The following is a 19,937-nucleotide window of genomic DNA, read 5'->3' on the forward strand; positions in this document are numbered from 1 at the left end:
GCTGGGGAGCTGGGATTGCAGCTCTCCCTTCCCAGGCCAGAGCTTTTCCCGGTTCTCCAAGCTGTCTCTCGGATCCCGCCAAGTCGTTCCCACGCTGGCCTGGTTTAGGCCTCATTAGTAAGAAAAGCTGGCTATGGTCCTTTCTCATTCCCCTCTCACTGCCTCTCGAAAAAGGAAGGAGATGCTCTTCCGGAAAAGAGCCAGTATGGTTTTGCTTGTCATCTGATGTCTGGGAGTGCCCATGCCAGGCTCCACTCCAGGGGTGCAGCCCCTTGCCCTCACATGGTGTCATGAAAGAATTCACCCTCCTGCCAACCTTGAGCATAGGAGGCCGTTTCTCAGCTGGGAATCAAGCCACCTTGAGGGCCAAGACATCAGAGAGACTGTGCTCGGCTCTTACCAGCTGTGTGCTCCTTGGCCAAGGCCTCTCCTTGAAAGGCAGGTGCTCCCCAAGGAGTCCCAACCCCATTTCCCGGCCAGTCACCTCCACCCAAGCCAAGTCGAGAGTCTCTCTGGAAGGTGTTCCACATCCATTCTGGAAGGGAGGATTAGTCCCACCTCCAGTCCTTTTTTTATTTCCGGCCACACTTCCAGTAGTCATGTACGGATATGAAAGTTGGACTGTAAAGAAAGCTGAGTGCCGAAGAATTGATGCTTTTGAACTGTGGTGCTGGAGAAGACTCTTGAGAGTCCCTTGGACTGCAAGGCGATCCAACCAGTCCACCCTAGAGGAAATCAGTCCTGAATATTCATTGGAAGGACTGATGCTAAAGCTAAAACTCCAGTACTTTGGCTGCTTGATGTGAAGAACTGACTCCTTGGGAAAGACCCTGATGCTGGGAAAAATTGAAGGTGGGAGGAGAAGGGGACGACAGAGGGTGAGATGGTTGGATGGCATCACCCACTCAAAGGACATGAGTTTGAGTAAGCTCCGGGAGTTGGTGATGGGCAGGAAGGCCTGGCGTGCTGCAGTCCTTGGGGTCCCAAAGAGCCAGACACGGCTGAGCGACTGGACTAACTGACACTGCATGGCTTATGGGGTCTTAGTTCCCCTGTGTGCGTGCTGAGTCGCTCCAGTTGGTTGACTCTGCGACCCTATGGACCATTGCCCGCCAGGCTTCTCCATCCATGGGATTCTCCATCCATGGGATTCTCCAGGCAGCAATACTGGAGTGAGTTGCTATGCCCTCCTCCAGGGACTTTTCCCACTCAGGGATGGAACTCCCATCTGTTGCGTCTCCTGCATTGGCAGGTGGATTCTTTACCACTCACCTGGGAAGCCCCTTAGTTCCCCTACCAGGGGTCAAACCCAGGCCCTTGGCAGTGAAAGCACTAACCACCGGAACACCAGGGAACTCCCCTCCCTATTTTTTTTTAACAGATGTGGCAATCCAGGTTCAGAGAGGTTAAGTTACCTGCCCATGGTCACCCAGCTAGTGAGGGGCAGAGTCAGAATTTGAACTCTGGTTCAAGCCCATCTCTTTCTGTGGCACCCCTCCACATGCCCCAGAGGAGCTCGAGGCATCTCAAGACACCCTTCCGGTGCTCAGAAGTAGTCCCCCCTGGCTTGCCTGAGACCCCCCCACTGGAGTCATCTGCTGCTGACCCCAGCCTTTTAAGCAGGAAAGGCCAGGGATGGACAGGGAGAGGTTATACAGAGGTTTGATAGTGGTCGGATCAACCTGGGCCCCAGGGCTGAGGGCTTGCGGGACAGGGGAAGTGGCCCGGGGGAGAAAAGGCTGACTGGGGGGCCAGGGCCCAGAGGCTGGCAGGACAGGGCATGAGGGAGCACCGGTGGGGATGAGGGAGGCTCCCTCCAAATCCCACAGGGCCGGCTCTGGGGCAGGGACTGGCTTTCGGGTGGAAGGGCCCAGCGTGACTGGGAGGCATTAGTCAGCGGTGGAGGTTTATGAAAGGAGGAATTGTCCAGAGCCTCCTTACTCACCAAGCCAGCTGGGCTGTCCCCAGAGACCGGGAGCAGCGCCGGTATCAGAAGGGGACCGGGAACTCCGAGCTGCTCACTGCCCAGGTTGAATGGCCCCAGACATCGGGGGGCCACGCGTGGGGGCCCTGCCCGGCCTCACAGCTTGTGAGTCACAGCCCTTGGCTGGCAGGCTGAGTATCTTCATTGTCCTCTCGGCCAGGGGACAGTGGGGCCTGACTCCCTCCTCCTAGGAGAAAGGACACCCAGGGCTGATTCACCAGTTTATCACCCTGCTGCCCCCTCAGTCCGAGGCCCCCAGCTATTCACCTACCATCCCTTCTTCAGTCTTTCGTACAGTCATTCTTTTTCTTATTGTTGTTTTGGGTCAATCTTCATTTTTCCAATTTGCAAAAGTAATCTATTGACTGTTACTCAGCCTTAAAAGGGAATGAAGTACTGACCTATGCTACAGCACGGATGAACCTCGAGGACGCTATGCTAAGTGAATAAGCTGGCTGCAAAGGATAAATTCTGTATGAGCCCATGCATGTGAGGCTCCTAGAATAGTCAAAATCTTCAGGACAGAAGTTAGAGTAGAGGCTGACAGGGTCAAGGGGAAAAGGCACCCGACTTTGTGCTTTAAAGGTGCAGAGTTTGAGTTAGGCAAGGTGGAAAGCGTTCTGGAGACGGACGGTGTTGATGGTTGCAAAACAGAACTGATGTACTGAAATCATGTGTGTTCATTTTTAAGTGAACATACACTTTAAAATGTCTAAAACCATAAAAGTTTATATTTTTTATATTTTATCACAAAAGCAAAAATAATCTATTGTTCAAAAGATACAGAGAAGTAGAAAAAGTAGAGACTTCCCTGTTGGCTAAGCTCCCAATGCAGGGGGCCTGGGTTCAACCCCTCGTCAGGGAACTAGATCCCACGTGCTGCAACCAGGAGTCTGCCTGCTGCAGCAAAGACTGAAGGTCCTGAGTGCCGAGACTAAGACCTGGCTCAGCCAAATAAGCACATGAATTAAATTTTTTTTTAATGTTTTTAAAGTAAAAGGTAAATGTCCTCACCCCAGCCTCTGGAATATTTCAGACTTACTTCTGTTCCTGTACAATCATAGATGTGACTTTAACAAAAAGTCAGTGTGCAATGGGAAGGGTGCCTGCCACACTCCTGGTCTCTCTCCCTTTGAAGGACACACGCGTCTCACTAACCCCAGGTGCCAGCCCAGGGCCAGGTGGCAAGGTCGATAACCACCGTCTGGCAAGAGCTCAGCAGTGTCTCCTGTGGGACTTAAACCCTCACACGCGTGAACTCACTTCATCCTTCCGCCATCGTGGTGAGGAAGGGGTCGTTCACGCCCTCCTCAAAGCCCCTGTTCATAAATGAAGACTCAGAGGCTTTCAGAGTTGAGGGATGTGCCCAGATCGCATCGCTAGAAGGAGGCAGAGCAGGAGGTACTTCCCCCGTGAGCCATTAGGTTGTACTGCAGACAGAGATGGGCCACGAGCAGAGTGATCATTTATAGCAGGGGTCCTCAGCCTCCAGGATGAACTGGGGTGGGGCTGAGGTCGTAACAGAAATAAAGTGCGCGGTAAACGTAAGGTACCTGAATCACCCCGAAACCTTCCTTCTCCCCACCCCGAGTACAAATTGTCTCCCACGAAACCGGTCCCTGGTGCCAAAAAGGCTGGGGCCGGCGGGTTTACAGCACATTTGCTCACTTCGTAGTAATCCCTTAATTTCTGGCTTCCCTGGGGTAGGGCTCCTGTGGTCTCACTAGCTAATTGGCCCTCCTCAAGCCCTGGAACACAGTAGGTGTTCAACAAATATTTGCAGAGAGACTAGTTCTCATTCGTGTCTCTGTCTGATCATCCCCCACAGCCCTGTGAAGTAGATAATTAGGAAATCTGATGGCTGCCGCTCTGACTCATCCGGCTAGCAGGCGAGATGGTCTCACGGCCGGGCTGGGCCGCTAAGGTGCAGCCCCGGTCCTCTGGCTCCCTTCCAATTCGGCTGTCAAGGCCTGGGCCCCTGATGTTACGGAACAAGGATAATTAATTGGGAGCAGGAACCCTCTGAGTCATAACCAGCAATAATAATAATAATTGCAGTCATACGCATTGTAATCTTTAACTCGTGTAAACCTGTACCAATAGCACTATTGATGAGGCACTATGTTATCTCAGGGCTTCAGTTAAGCCTGGAAGTTCAATGGTAAGTGCCTCAACATCACACACAGCTCAGAGGCGGCAGAACTGGGATTCAGGCTCCATCCGGCTCCAGGGCCCAGAGGCCACACACCACTAAACACTTGAGGACCGATTAGCATCGTCAGCTGGACCCATGGCACAGCCATGCTGATCTTTGGAGAGAGAGAGGGCCGAATCCCACCCTCATTCATTCTGTTGGTCAGCAAGCCTGTGCTGAGCCACACCCGTGAGCTCGACCAAGTGTCTGTCCCCAGGACTTGACCTGACTGGGATGGAGGCTCGCCCCACCTCAGCAGAGCCTTTGGCCTGGTGAGAGAGGCCGATGTCATAATTACACGGCTAGTTGTTTCATTAGAGCAAAGATGAGTACCACTCGAAGGGTTTGGGTTCTGCCAGCCTCCTAGGGCACAGGCCTGGCCTGGGGACTGGGAACGGCTGCCCTGGGGGAGCTGACATCTGCTGAAATTGGAAGGGTGGGTCGGGATCAGGTGAGCGGAGTGGGAGAGCTTTCCAAGCAGAGAGAGCAGTGGCGTGGCTCTGACTGGAACGAGACCGTTGTGGCTGGAGCTGGTGAGAGGATGGGAAAGTAGGGGGTTGGGGTTTTGGGAGTGTGGGGGCCAGCACCTGAGTCCTCCCCTAGCGACTCGGGCTCCTGCAGTCAGCTCACTGGCGCTGTCATCCTTAGAGAGCAAGTGTGGAAGGGAACATTAAAGATTCCCATTCCTCAGGTCTTCCCTGGCAGTGCAGTTAAGACTCTGCACGTCCACTGCGGGGGGCGCAGGATCGATGCCTGGTCAGGGAACTAAGATCTCACCAAAAAAAAAAAAAAAAAAAAGTTGCCATTCCTCCCCAGTTGGTGGGGCTGGATGCATCCTCCCGTAAGCATTGACTCCACTCCCCACCACAGGTCCGCACAGCTGTTTGCACTGGACACTATGCCCTTGGTCCTGTTCGACCCTCGTGAGCACGTGGAGAAAGCAAAGGTGAGCAGGGGTCATTTCCCCATGCCACCCCCACACAGATAGGAAGAAGGGCCGTGCCTCTGGGTGGGCGAGGCAGGGGAAGCCCCGGGGGGATGAAATCTGAGCTACACTTGGACCAAAGCTTTGCCCTTGGGAAGGGAGAGCAGGTTGAGGACTTCGGGATACCTCAGATGGTTAGGTGGGTGTCGCCCGGGGGCTGGACTGACGGAGCTGAGGCTGATGCGTTAGTGAGGGGATGGTGAGCGGGTGTGCAGGGGGATTGGGCCTAAGGACCACTGCCTGGACGATCACGGTCAACATAGCCACGACAGACACACGCCACATCCTTCAGTGAGCCCAGTGGAGCAGATCCTTGTGACGATAGCGTTTGTTTGGAATTATACACACAAATGATGTACAATGTGGGAAAGAGCGGACGCAAACACACACCACGGGGAAAGTGTCCAAATCATTTGCAGCACACACCCCCCACCCCCACCCACCCGGATAGCCCTGATCAGCCCAGCAGAGCACATCCTCCGAGCCTGCTGTTTGTAGGCCAAGTGCTGGGAGGGGGAAGCCTGGGGAGGTGACCGGCCTGGGGCCAGACTCCAGGATGGCTTTGGGAAGAGGGTGAGGTTCAGATGGGCCCTGTAGGAGGGGCAGGGTCTGGAAAGACCAGAAGGCTTCCAGGCCAGGGGACAGCACTGCTGAAGCACCGGGCTGGGTAAAGCGCGTGAATAAATGGCACCTTCTCGCGTGCTGGCCTCTGCTCTCACGAGAAGCACGTGTGATCTCACTGGATCTTCTCACACCCTGTGGGGAGGAGACAAGAGAAGCCCCATTTTTAGGGCAAGCAAATGGAGATGTGCCCGTGGTCCTGACCCGGGGCTGGCTTGGTCTCGAGCCCAAGGAGCCAGGAAGGGGGTTGAGGGTTTGCTGCAGGAAGAGATCCCCCTGAGCTCCACGCCTGGGACCCTGGGGTGCTGGCTCTCCTCACGGGGAAGGCAAGGGAGCTTAAGCACCCGGGGCAGTCGAGGCCAGCAAAGGCAGGGGCGGGAGGCGCCCTTGGGTTGTCCGGTCCCATGCTGCGGCGGCTTTATCAGGGCGCTGCAGGCCCTGATTATCACCCTGCCCATCTACAGTCCGGCTTCCCGAGCAGGGCCTGCGACCCTGGAGGTGATAAGGCAGCCCTGATCACGGGGCTCTAACCGTCGAAGCCGCTGCAGAACCGAAGGCCGGCTGGAAGGGAAGCCCTTCCAGGGTCTTCTGACCGCCTACCCAAGCGACCTCCCCCGACCCTTCCGCAGGGACCGGGGCAGAACCCGAGGAGGAAAACTGTAGTAAGAAGGATCCTCCAAACCCCTGCTGAGTGTGCCTTTTGGTTCCGAAAGCGCCTCTACATCCCATTCTCAGCACGAAACAGAAGGGTAGGGCCTGGGAGCCGGGCTGGGGTGATCCAGGCCTCAGTTCACCCCTTTGCTGGCCTGTGACTGCCAGACCTCACCTCTCTGAGCCTCAGTTTCCTCCTCTGCCCAGTGAAAGCAGCAATGCCATTTCTCCCTTCCCGCGGCTCATGGCTGCGTGTCCAGCCAGCCTGCGGCTGCCTCGCTCCTGGCCCTGCTGCCTCCTTCCCTGCTGCCAGGGTGCTGCCTTTGCACCACACCAGACACCCAGCCTTTGCCAGGCGGGGAGCTGACTCAGACCTCGGTCCAGCAACATGCTGCCGGGGTGGACGGGCCCAGACAGCCAGGGGATTCTTGTCCCGACTCCCCTCCGGCAGCCAGGCAGCGTTTGGCAGGCCCGGCTGGGGCCTGGGTGAGAAAGAGGGAGGCAGGGAGAGGAGCCCCCGATGGGAAGGCTCGGATTTAGCCAGCGCAGGCTTTTGTGTTCTGAAATGCCAGGCCAGGGCAGTGAGCTCTGCCAATGAGGAGACTGGCCTCCAACAATAATGTTTTTCCCTGGGTTTCCAGAAAGCATCAGCTGCTTTCTAATTCAAACCATCAGGAGGAGGTTCACATGTGCTGAGTCTCAAAAGCCCGGAGAAAGAACACGGCTCCCCCTTGCCAGACAAGAGCTGGCCTGGATGGGACGGGGGAGTCGGGGTAGGGTGGGCATGGCCAAGGGGTTCCTGGATGCGAGACTGAGCACCTCCCTGGGCCCCGTGTGTCCAGCTCAGACCAGCAGCTGGGATCTCCCCAGGGCTAGCTTGTCACTGGCCACTCTACCCACGTCCACAGGGCTCACTCCCCCTTGTGCCAGAAACTGCCCCGCATTGGAGTGGTCACTGTAGCTGTTTTCTGTGGTTCACACTGACCGAGCACATGTCCACCAGCATTTGTGCCCCCTGCTTTCCAGCCTCAGTCTCTGGGGCACCTGATATTATTCCATTCTACGGACTAGAAAGATGTTAGTCTCAGCCAGGTGAAGTTCCCCAGCAGAAGTGAAGAGCCGGGCTTCCAGCCCTGGGTCTGCCTCCAGCGCTCCCCTGCCAGGCCTTGCTGCTCGGCACATAAGAGATGTAAGACTCACCACTTCAGAACTACTAGGTTGGCAAGAATCAGAAAGTCAGATAATAACAAGTGACGGCCAAGATGTGGAGAAATCCACCACTGCACGCTGCTGGTGCGAATGGAAAATGGTTCAGCCGCTTTGGATCACAGTCTGGCTGTTCCTCAAACGACTAAACATAGAGTTACCATATGACCCAGCAATGCCACTCCTGGGTATCTACCCAGGAGAAACCAAAACACATGTCCACACAAAGACTCTTATGGGAAGACTCATAGCAGCGTTATTCATAAAAGCCAAAATGTGGAAACGAGCCAAAGGGATAAACACACTGTGGTCTGTCCGTACAATGGAATATTATTCAGCCACACAAAGGATGAAGTGCTGATACACATTACAACATGGATGAGCCTTGAAAACATGGTGCTGAGTGAAAGGGTCCAGTCATAAGTCCACATGTTGCCTGATTCCATTCGTATGAAATATCTACACTAGGGAAATCCACAGAGACACACAGGTTAGTGTTTGCTCAGTGTCAGGGATTGGGGGATCGGGGGACCATGCGGGGTGGGTGAGGCAGCCAAAAGGTCCAGGCTCTATTTTTTTGGGGGGGGAGGTGGTAGGTGATGATCAAAATGTCTTAAAATGGACTGTTATGGTGGTCGCCCAGCTCTGTGAATACACTAAAAATCATTTCAACGGGGTAATTGCATGGTGTGTAAATTCCATCTCAGTAAAAATGTTTAAGAAAGAAAGGATTTAAGGTGTAGCCTTTAAGGAGCTCACAGATGAGAGAGGAAAGCAATGAGAGAAACGCCGGCAATTCCACTCATGACCCTAGAAAGCACAGGTCATTCCATCTGAGACCCTGAGGACACAGTGCTATGGGGAGAAAGGAGGAAGGTCTCTCAGCCCAGGGGGCTGGAGCACACAGGGAGGCAATCCAGGGACGCTTCCTGGAGTAGGCGACACTGAACTGCCTCTTGAAGAATGAGTCGGACAAGAAAGTGATGGGGTGGGAAACGAAGTCCCAGGTGAGGGGGGCAGAAGCATACCCAGAAAGTGTCCCGCGGGGCGGCAGTGGGGGGCGAGCTGAGACAGGGTGTGGGCCTGGCACGGAGGGAAAGGCAGGGGACTCCTACCCGCCCCCTACTCGTCCAGCGTTGCCGCAGACAAGCCCTTGTCTGTCCCTGGGCCTGGATTCCAACAGACACGCTCCTGTTTCTGAAGCTGTGAGTGGGTCTCAGAGCCGGAGATGGAAGAGGGCAGACTGATGGGGAGTCAGAGGGAGAGGAGGTGGCCGAATATCAGGGCCTGGAACAGGGGGCCCGCGGTTCCCAGCCTGATGGGTGGCTGCCCGCAGGCCCCAGCCCCTGCCCCGCCCTGACCTCCCCAGGAAACCCGAGAAACAGGGGGCCTGAGGGGAACTCGAAACAGAAACACAGGTGTCTCTCCCTGGGCAGATTCCAAGAAAGAAAAGTGGCTGGTGAGGGAGAGAACCTGTGAGCTTTGAAGTGAGGAAGGAAGCCGGCCTGGAGAGGAAGCGGAAGAGGAGGGGGCGTGTGAAGGAGGGGCAGGTGCCCTGGGCACGGATGCCCTCCACCCTGCGCGGGTGAACCCGGCTCCGGGCAGCTTCAGAGGGGAAGCGAGCGGTGGGAGGGAGTGCTTCCCAGAGCTGGCGCCCGCAGCCTGGCAACTTCCACGCTGCCCTCGGCCGCTGGCTCTGCCCCTCCTGGTGCTGAACTCGGGCGAGGCCAGATACCAGGGCTGCGTTTTTTAATTGAGATAGAGCTGATGTGTGAGATTGTACAAGTTTCTGGTGTACAACACAGAGATTCACAATGTTTAAAGGTTACACTGCATTTGTAGTCATTAAACTATGGGCTATACTCCTCGTGTTGAACAATACAGCCTCATAGCTTAATTTATTTTTCAATCTCTTCATTTATCTGGTTGTGCCGGGTCTCAGTTGCGGCCTTCAGGAGGAGAGCTGAAGCATGTGGGCTCTAGCTCCTCAACCAGGCATGGAACCCAGGCCCCCTGCACAGGGACCTCGGAGTCTTAGCCACTGGGCCGCCAGGGAAGTCCCCACTGTAGCTTCTGTTCTATATGGCAGTTTGTATTTCTTTATCTCCTACACCTATCTTGCCCTTCCTCCCTTTTGTCTCTCCACTGGTAACCACTACCTTATGCTCTGTGAGCCTGTTTCGTTTCGCTATATTCGCTAGTTTATTTTTTAGGGTCCACATAGAAGTGATATCATAGAGTATGTATCCTCATCTGACTCATTTCGCTTAGTGAAACACCCTCTAAGCCCACCCATGTTTTTGCAAACGGCAAGTTTTCATTGTTTATGGCTGATTATTGAACAGTATCCCACCGTAGGGCTCTATTGCTTCTTCTGTGTCCATTTATCTGCTGATGGACACTTAGGTTCCTGCCGGGTCTTAGCTGCGGTCTCTGCCCCCTCAGTTTACTGCTCTGTGAAATGGGATGATGACGGCGGCTCTTCCTCTGCTATCAGGGAATAGGGAGACCGTCACATATGTGAAAATACCCGGCCCACAGTGGTAACCTCTTATCCTGTTCTGTGCAGAGTCTTCTCCTTTCTAAATCTTCCCACCTACTGTCGCCATTGAGCATCGGGGCACTAAGCGAAAAAAGGCCAGGCTGTCTTCCTACCCATTTGACAGGAGACAAGACTGAGGCTCAGAGAAGCCACATGACCAAGAGCATCAAATAGCAGCAGGAGAGCCCAGGGACATAGGGCTCCTCGGGTCTGACCTCACCACCAGCGGGCCCCGCTCTCTGCCAGCCCCTCTGGCTCCCGAGCTGGGGTGCTGAGATCCTTCCGCTTTTCATAGAGATAGGAGACCACCCCACAGCCCAGGTCAAGCCTCGTGATCATGCGGAGGGGCCTGAAACAGGGAAGATTCACAAACATTTGAAGGCGTCTCAAGCTGATGCTCACTTCCCAGGTGGCTCAGTGGTGAAGAATGCATCTGTCAAGCAGGACACCCGCGCTCGATCCCTTGGGAAGATCCCCTGGAGAAGGGAATGGCTACCCACTCCAGTATTCTTGCCTGGGAAATCCCATGGACAGAGGGGCCTGGCGGGGTAGAGTCCATGGGGTCACAAAAGAATCAGACACAACTGAGCGACTGATTCAGCAGCAGCAAGCCGATGCCTGGTTTGGGCTAGCTCTGAGGTGGGAGCTAGAAAAATGCTTGCAGGTTAAAGGAACGTGAGAAGGGATTTCAAATCATGGTGAAAAGGAACTCTGCAAATACACTGAGCTTACGGACAGGAACAGGCTCCCTGGCGGTAATGAGCTCCCCGCCCCTGGGGGTGCTCAAGTGCAGGCCTGACAGTCAGTTGGTGGAGCTGGTTCAGAGAGCAGGGACTTTTGAGGGAGGTGGGCTTAAAGCCGGGCTTCTCAACCTTGGCGCGGTTGACATTTCTTTGAGGTGAGGGCTGTCCTTGGCACGTGTACAGCGTTCAGCAAAGTCTCTGCGCTTCATCCCTAATGCCAGCAGCATCGCCCTCCCCAAGTTTTGTGACAATCCAAAATGTCTCCAGACATTGCCAAATGTCCTCTGGGGCAAAATCATGCCCCATTGCCCCCCTTCCTGGTTGAGACACGTTGGCTTAATTATTTTTACTTTTTTTTTTTTTTTTTTTGGCCACACCACGCAGCATGTGGGACCTTATTTCCCCTGCCAGGGACTGAACTCATACCCCTGCAGTAGAAGGGTAGAGTCTTAACCACGGGACCACCAGGCATGTTCTCTGAGAAGTACTGGCTTAGATGACCTTTAAGATCTCCCGAGAGCCCATGATTCCGTCATTCTGGACAAGGAGCCGCAAGAGTCACTCATTTTCAGGCCCCCCTGCGGCTGCATTGTGAGCGTCTTACACACCTCGCCGTATTGTAAGCAGCCGTGGTCATCCTGTTTTCTTACGTCATCCTCCCCCGCTCCTCTGCCTGGCTGACTCCCGTTCCTCCCAGATTCAACGTCACTCTTCCTGGAGTCCCCCCCTGTCCCCTCATCTCATCTATGTCCCTCTTCAGTGTTTCAGTCCAGCTCCCCACTGCTCCCCTAAATAGCATCCGAGCGCCTCCACCTCTGTCTTCCCTCTGGACAGGGGGCTCCTGGAGGGTCACTGAGTCTTGCTCACCTCTGAGACCCCACATGGCATGGGCTCCACACACTCACACACACACCCCTAGGGAGAGAGGCTGAGTGTTAACTCGGTGCCTCACTCCGCCGCTCCCGCCAGTGGTCAGTGGGGCTCCTGGGACCACCCTGTGCTGCTCTCGGGAGCCCCGAACTCCCACTCAGGACACTAGCAGGCCCTTTCCTTCAAAGCTGGAGGGAGGTCCGTCTGGGACACCCAGGGAAGCCAAGCTAAGTCTCATCCGAGGGTGGGCAGGGCAGGGCAGGTTACCACTGTGGGCCAGGTATTTTCACGTATGTGATGGTCTTCCTATTCCCTGGTAGCAGAGGGGGAGCCGCCCTCATTCCCGATTAGGTGGGCATCGGGGTGCAGGATGGTGGGAAGCCCATTGCCCTTCATGGGCTCAGGCCAGGCTTGGGGGTCCAGTGATCAGACTGCAGGTGGCCAGGTGGCCTCAGCAAAGGTGCTTAGGGCCCCAGAGGTATCCTTTGTCAAGTGAGGAAGATTTGAACTGTGTTGGTGGTTTCTGACCTTTTACGGGTGGTTTCATTTTGTTTTTAGCAAAAGAAGCCCCCCCTCCCTAAGGAAAAAATCTCACATAATGGCCCGATAGATAAGACCCTGAGCTCTGCCTTCTCAGTGCGCCCAGTTCCCCCCTCCCCCCGAAACAGCCCTGGGTCCCTTCCCTGCCCCACCAGGGCTTCTGGGGGCCCAGTTTGAAACCCACCAGGGTTTCTCTGAGGTCCTTCTAGCTCCCATGGTCTGTTATAGAACAACTGGCCCCACCATATGGTGAAATGCAACCAAATGTGCCGGGGACGGGGGTGGGGGGGGAACGTGGATGTGATGGCCCCTCGGGGTGTCTCGGGGCCCAGAGGATGGCCTGGGACCTGCGCTATCCTCCAACATGCTGAGATGGAAAATTCCGGTCATCCGAGTACGGTGTTTACTTCTGCGGGTCTCGGGATAAACAGGAATGCACAGTACCCAGCAAGATAGACGTATGGAACTCATTACCCCAGAGAGGGTGACAGGCCGAGGACGTGAGCACACCCAGGCCGGCCCCGCCGTCTCTGGATGACAGACACCCAGGGCTGGCCCAGCCGGGGCAGCAGCCACGGTCCCCAGACAACAGCTGTCAGGGGGCCAGGAGGCCACAGCTCCCTGCGAGAGGCTGCGCTAGCACTTTCTCAGCCCTTTGAGGTTTGCTGCACTCTCCCCACCCCCCATCTTTTTAACTGATTAAGAAACCAAGGTTCAGGGAAGTAGCATCGCTTGCAAGCGGCTGAAGCCAGAGTTCTCACCTCCTTGCCTGGAGGAGGTCGAGGGCCTCCTCCAAGCGCCCCGGAGCAAACCCGGGCTCAGTCTTCTAACCTGGACGCTGCGGGGTGTTTGACAGGAAGGCGTTTGGCTTCCCATGAGCACAAGGGATTGCTCAGGCGTGGGGGCTGAGTGAGGTGCTAATGACAGAGAAATGAACAGACGTGGCCCCTGCCTCATCAGAAGGAGGAGGGGCTGAGGCTTTACTGTGCCAGGCAGGAGGGGCTGGGGGTGCGCGTTCGGAGAAGGTTTCATGAAGACGGGGGTGTTTGAGCTCATCGACACGCTGAGTAGTCAAGCGGCGGATGGAGACGGTCGGGACAGTATGCCTCCACCCGGCCGCCCCGGAACTCCCATAAGGCGAGTGTTTCTTAGCACAAGCCAGATACTGTTCAATCTCGTACATCTGTAGAAGAGGGGAGAAGCACGGAGAGGTCCAGGAACTTGCCCAAAGCCACACAGCCAGTCTGTGGTCCTACACTCCCCTGCCGGGGACGCCACGTGTCTCCTGTTACACATTTGTGAGTGCCGGCCTTGGAACAGTCCTGTGTGCAGCTCTGATAATGCCAGGATAGAAGGGGGCCTCAGAGACACACATGAGTGTTGGGGAGGGCTTCCCTGGTGGCTCAGTGGGAAAGAATCCCCAATGCAGGAGACACGGGTTCGGTTCCTGATCCGGGAAAACCCCACGTTTTGCAGCGTAGCGAAGCCCTGCGCCACACCTACTGAAGCCCACGCGCCGTAGAGGCCGTGCTCCGCAACCGGAGAGCAGCCCCCGTCCACAGCTGGAGAACAGCCCACGCACAGCACCGCCAAAGATAAATAAGTAAATAAAAATTGGAAAATAGAATGTTGGGGAGACACCAGCTTGGGGGTACAGGAGAAATGCTCACAGGAGAAGAGGCCCAAGTAGGAGTCCCAGTCAGGGGGAATGACGTCATAGACAAATAAAAGAACTCGAAGGATGCTCCAGGCATGGAGCGCAGAATGCTGCTCGCACGGAGACAGGGAAGCAGGGATAAGCACGGTGGGTCCTGGAAGCACAGGCGATTTGGTCTTGCTGGAGCATGAAGCAGGTGATGGGGACTGAGGCTTGGGGTGGGCTGAGGCCATGGACTTGATCCTGAGGGTACCGGGGAGCCACCAAGGGCTTTAAGCAGAAGGTGCGTGGGCCAGTTTGTGTTTCAGAAAGGTTACTGGGGCCCCAGCCTTGATTCAGGGCCCCGGGCCAGGCCTAGTGCGTCTGGGGGCATCTCTACAGGGACCCTTTGCAAGGGCGCCACGTGCCTGCCCCGGAGGTCAGCTCCGGTCCCTGGCTTAGCAGGAGGGAGACCAAACTGAGATTTGGCGCCGAAGGACCTGTGCCTGGTTGGCTCCCCTCTGTCTCTCTTTCTGTTCAGGAAGCCCAGATCGTGCGGGATGTTTGGGAAAGTGGAAGAGAAGAGGCTGCAGACAGAATTCATGTGGGGTAGGCGGGCGGAAGCCTCCAGGAAAGATGCCTTACAGGACGCTCAAGGAAGTGGGCAGCTCAGTGCTCCCCAGACTGTGTCCATGGAATACGGTTCTAGAAGATCTATGGAATGGTGCACACTCCCCTCCCACCCGACCTAAAGGCTCTGACGAGTCCTGCGACAGTCGTCTTTTCCATTTTGTTTAATACAGTGTTTCCCAAACAGTGTTTGATGTGACGTCCTTTCATTCTCTGAACATCAGTGCGCTTCCCCTGAGGGTGAAGAGCAGGAGATTTCGCCCGTCCTCCTCCTCCCCGGGGCCACGCTGGTCCCTTGCAGGGACACCCGCCACATTTCTGAGCCTCCACTGCCTCCTCACCGTCTCCTTTTGAGCAGCTGTCTTCTGTGTCATGGGCTTCCCGGGTGGCGCTAGTGGTAAAGAAGGCGCCCGCCAATGCAGGAGACGAGAGATACGTGGGCTCCATCCCTGAGTCGGGAAGATCCCTGGAGAAGGGCATGGCAGCTCACTCCAGTGTTCTTGCCTGGAGAATCCCGTGGACAGAGGAGCCTGGCGGGCTACGGTCCATGGGGTCGCACAGAATCAGACACGACTAAAGGGACTCAGCACACGTGCACGCTTCTCTATCACGGTGTATGGTATATCTTCTGTACTACATGGCCTCCTTTTAAAAGGGATCTTGTTTGTATTTATTTATTTTTCAGTATCTGTTTGTTTATTTGCTGCAGTGGGGCTTAGTTGCGGGATGTAGGCTCCAACGCCTCAACCGGGGATCGAACCCGGGCCCCCTGCGTTGGGAGCTCGGAGCCCCAGCCCCTGGACCACCAGGGGAGTCCCTAAAAGGGATCCTGTGTTTTCACCCCCCCCCCCCACCCCACCCCCGGGGTTCTAGTACCCGGCACAGAGCCAGGCATTGAATAAATACACGAATGAGTCTCAAATGAGACCTGACTCTTCAATCGGGCTATTAGGAAATTAAGCAAATGAATGCCTATGAGATGAGTTTTATATTAGTAAGCTTTATAGCCCTGCTCACCTGTAAGGAACTAGTTTTTCATACACACTGTAATCCAAGGGTCTTACCCACTGCAGACTTGCCATGTGTCTAAAATTCCACCATTAGTCACTCATTTGCCTTAGGGCGCCACAGACCCCAATTAAACTGTAAATGTGTGACTTAGAGGTGTCTCCTCTGAGCTGCCAGCACCCCTTGGCACAGCATCGTGCCATCATCATTAGTAACTCGTGCATCAGATCGATCCAGCAGAAAACCAATCCAAGTGAAAGAATTCAGAACTGAGAGGCTCCTCAATGGAGAAGGGAATAAAGCCATGTTGCCAGAGAGTCCAGGGGCGCAGGGAGCACAGGTGGGGCTCATGGCAGGTCTGATGGCTGTCACACACCCTCGTCAACTACTGCTCCCCTCCAGACAGGGATGGGCGGGGTACCTGACCTACTAGGCTAGGGTGTCCAGGCCAGGCCTTTGGAGGGGGACAAGCCAAGGCTGGGAGGAGCCTCTGGCCCACTCTGCCTGGGGCTGCGGGTCAGCCCAGGGGGTCTGAGCTACACTCAGCAGGAAGCCCCAGTGAAGCCCTGCTGGTCCCCTGGCCTGGCCACAGGGCTGAGCCCAGCTTGGCCAGCTACAGGCTCGGGACAGGACACTCCTGGGAATGGGCTCAGGAAACCAGGAAGAGGGTAGCTGCTGGCAACGATCAGAATTCAGGCCTTCCTCCATTCCCCCAGTCCCTGCTTCACCCCACTCCCTTGAGGGAGCAGCCCTGCTGGCCAGCAGCTTCTCTCCAGACCAGAGGAGAATGTGACAGGTCCCCCTCTTAGGGTTCTGATGCAAAGGGGCTTAAGAAAACATTGCCTCTTGGCCAGAGGCGATCCCTTCCTGCCCTCAGTGGCCCCCAGGAGGCAGCAGGTGGGGAAATCGGGGGCTCCTCCCCCATCATGGTCTCCACTCACGCATCTCTTCCCATCCCCAGGTCTGCCGCAGCTTCCTCGTCCTCACCGCTCCTGCTGACACCAGCCTGAGGACACGTGGGTCTGATCATCCTCTCTTACCCCCGGAAGAGCAGGGACGCGGGTCCAGCGGCATCTGTACACGTAGGCGGTTCATGTTTAATGACCATCCGTAGAGCAAATGAAGGAAGTAAGAACTGGGCCCAGTGGGGCTGCCCTGGCAGTCCAGTGGTCAGGACTCCGAGCTTCCAAGGCAAGGGGGCAGGGGTTCGCCCACTGGTTGGGAAACCAACATCCCGCAAGCCGTGAGGCTTGGGCCTGGGCCCAGAGCAGGGAAGGGCCTTTGCCAAGGTCACTTGAAAGTCAGCAGAGGGCCAGGTACAGAACCTTGGCCTCTGTTCCCTGAGGCCAAGGCGCTTTCTGGTTTCTTGCAGGCTGTGGCCACAGGGTAAATGTAAGGGCCCACCTTCCTCTGCATGCACCTTCTCACACTGCCCAGAAAGGGGAGCAGCTCCCTCACGGGCTCTAGACACATTCCCACTGCCCTGAAGCAATCATTCCCCAACTTAGGCCAGGATTCAGCATGCTTTTCCGTTAAAGGGTCAGATACTATTTTAGGCTTTGCAGACCATTCAGGTCTCCGACTCTTGTTATAGCACAAAAAGCAGCCCGAGACAATGTGTCAATGAACAGGCAAAGCTGTGTCCCAATAAAGCTTTATTTGCAAAAGCAGGCAGCGGGCCAGAGTTAGCAAATAAAAATACAGGACATCCGGTTAAGTCTGAATTTCAGTGTGCTGGATATTATCTGCAACCCCAAGCTGCTGGGTTGCAGCGTGTCGGCCCTGGCAGAGATTCTGGGTCGGCATGAACCTCATAAGTGACAAAGGGCGCCATCAAGAAGTGCCTGCCACGAGGCAGCAATGGGCTGGGAGGCGCTTTCTGTGTACCATCTCCTTTCATCTTCCCAGCAGCCCTCTGAGACAGGATGTGGGGTCCCCACTTTACGTACGAGGAAATGGGACTCAGAAGAAAAGTAATGAGCCCAGGTTCCCATGGCTGGCGAGGAAGAGAGCCAGGATCCGATCTCACGGCAGTCTGGCTGAAAGCCTGCGCTCCCTAAGCCAATCTCTCTGATGCAAAAACCAAGGCTCAGAGAGGAAAGGGGGCAGGTCTGGGGCACACAGAACCAGGACGAAGGCCTCCCGGTCCCCCATCCTCGCAGCTGCCCAGCGCTTCTGTGTGTGAACTAACCTTGTTGTTGCCCTCTCGGATCACTTCCTACGTGTTTGCCTACCTGCATGTGCTCACACAACACAAGGCCTGAAGCCACGGTCAGTTTTGGGGGCTGCATCTTGTCCAGGAGCAGATTAGATGCCGAGAGATGAGGGGTTTGTTTGATGGAGTCATTTTAGACTGGTCTGAGCCTCTGCGCGTTTGACACTGGGGCCCACGAGTCCTGCAAGGGGGGCCATCCTGTGGTTTATAGGATGTTTAGCCACAAGCCTGGCCTCTACTCTCTCGATGCCAGTAAGGGGCACACCCACCCAGCTCTGTGTGACAACCAGCAGTGTCTCCAGGTGTTGCCGAACGTTCTGGGGCCATGGGGAGGGGAGGGTTGGGATGAAATCATCCCGGCTGGGAACTACTGATCTTGACTAACTCTGAGATACACATGTGCGTGCTAAGTCGCTTCAGTAATTGCATCAGACTCTGTGATCCCATGGACTGTAGTCTGCCAGGCTCCTCTGTCCGTGGGATTCTCCAGGCAAGAATACTGGAGTACGTTGCCATTTCCTTCCCCTGAGGATCTTTCTGGCCCAGGGATCGAACCCACGTCTCTTGCATCTCTCGCGTCAGCGGGTGGATTCTTTACCACTAGCGCCACCTGGGAAGCTCCAACTCTGAGATTTGAACCTCCTCGAAAGTCTCCTGAGGTTCCCTGTGCTCACCCATCCTCCAGAGGTCCACGAACCCCCCAGGCCTTTGGCAGAAATATTCTGGCTATCCTGACCAGTGTGATGGGGAAACCTTAAAAATCGGGAGAAAGACTTTATCTTGGCCAAGCTGTGGGCACAGAATCAGCCCAACCAATGCAGGCCAGGTTCTGGAGGCAGCAAATGATGCCTGGAGCTGGAGGCTCTGAGCCCTGTCTGTGCCCCGAGCACCCTAAGCTTGTTCAAAGGCCCACTCTGGGCCTGTCCGCATGGACCCACTCAGACGCTGAAAGGTGGTCTGGAAGGGGGTCTGTCCCGTGTTTCCACTCGACCCACCCAGGTCCATGCCTCCAACAGGTGTTTGGGGGCCGCTCCTGCGGGCCCCTTGGAGGGCAGGGAGTTGAGGGAGTTGGGGGCCCAGGGCTGCCTAGGGAGGAGGCCTGGATGGGGGACTCCAGGATGGGGGGTGTGGGAACCCTGCCACGTGGGTGGTGCTTCTCTGCCTCGGGCTGGTCTGGTGGAGAGAATGACCTCACCTGCTTGGAAGAGGCCTCGCTGGTTGCTTGGATCTGGGGTCGGGGAGGGGTCCTCAGGGCGAGACGGAGAGGAGCTGGGGGGCTGAGAACGCCTCCCCCACCCCTGGCAGTGGCCCAGCATGGCTGCCTGTGGTCTGGCCCTGGAGCAGGGACAGACCTCCGCCAGGGCTGGCACCCACTCAGCGGCCTCTTCCAGGGAAAGTGAGAGGGGCTGACGTGGGGGCTGACCTCATGCCCAGCCCCCACCCTCCTCCAGTGCTTCCCTGGGGGTTCACTGCTGCTAGGAAGCGAGACCTCCCCAGGGGAGGGGGGTCCTTGGGGGAGGGGCGGTGACTAGAGGACGCAGCAGGCTGAACTGAGTGGGGGCTCCTGGGGTCCCTAGCCCAGGCCAGGGTTAGGAGGGGGAAGATGAAAAGGCCCCCTTTGCACCCCAGTACCACTTCTGCAGCCTCCAGGACAGCCGAGGTTTCCCTCAGGAGGGTCGCCGTGGCGGGGGGCTTTCAGAAGGTCTGGAAGTCAATCCAGAACAGACAGTCCTTGCAGTCAGGATAGGAGGAGGCAGCTAGGACTCAGATAATCAACTGCTACCTGACTGGCCCACCCTGTGTGCTGAGCATTATGGCCTCTGTTCCTCGCAAAGGCTGTCGGAGAGTCACGAGACAGAGGAAAGTGAGGCCCAGCGGATGGCAGAAACTTGCCCGAGGTCCCCCAGCTGGAAAGGGCTGAGCCAAGATTCAAACCCAAGGTGTCAGAGTCCTGGCCCCGTGCTGGGCGCTGCAGGTCAGCCCTTCTCAGACTCCAGTGAGTGGGATCCTCAGAGACCTGCACGGAATGCCGCTTCCAGCGGATTTGTCCGTGGTGGGGCCACGACTCTGTGTGGTGGTCGTTCACTCGGCTCCGCGGGGTCTTACTTGCGG

This window comes from Ovis aries, chromosome 17 (genome assembly GCF_016772045.2).
Source record: "Ovis aries strain OAR_USU_Benz2616 breed Rambouillet chromosome 17, ARS-UI_Ramb_v3.0, whole genome shotgun sequence".
Classification (NCBI taxonomy): Eukaryota; Metazoa; Chordata; class Mammalia; order Artiodactyla; family Bovidae; genus Ovis; species Ovis aries.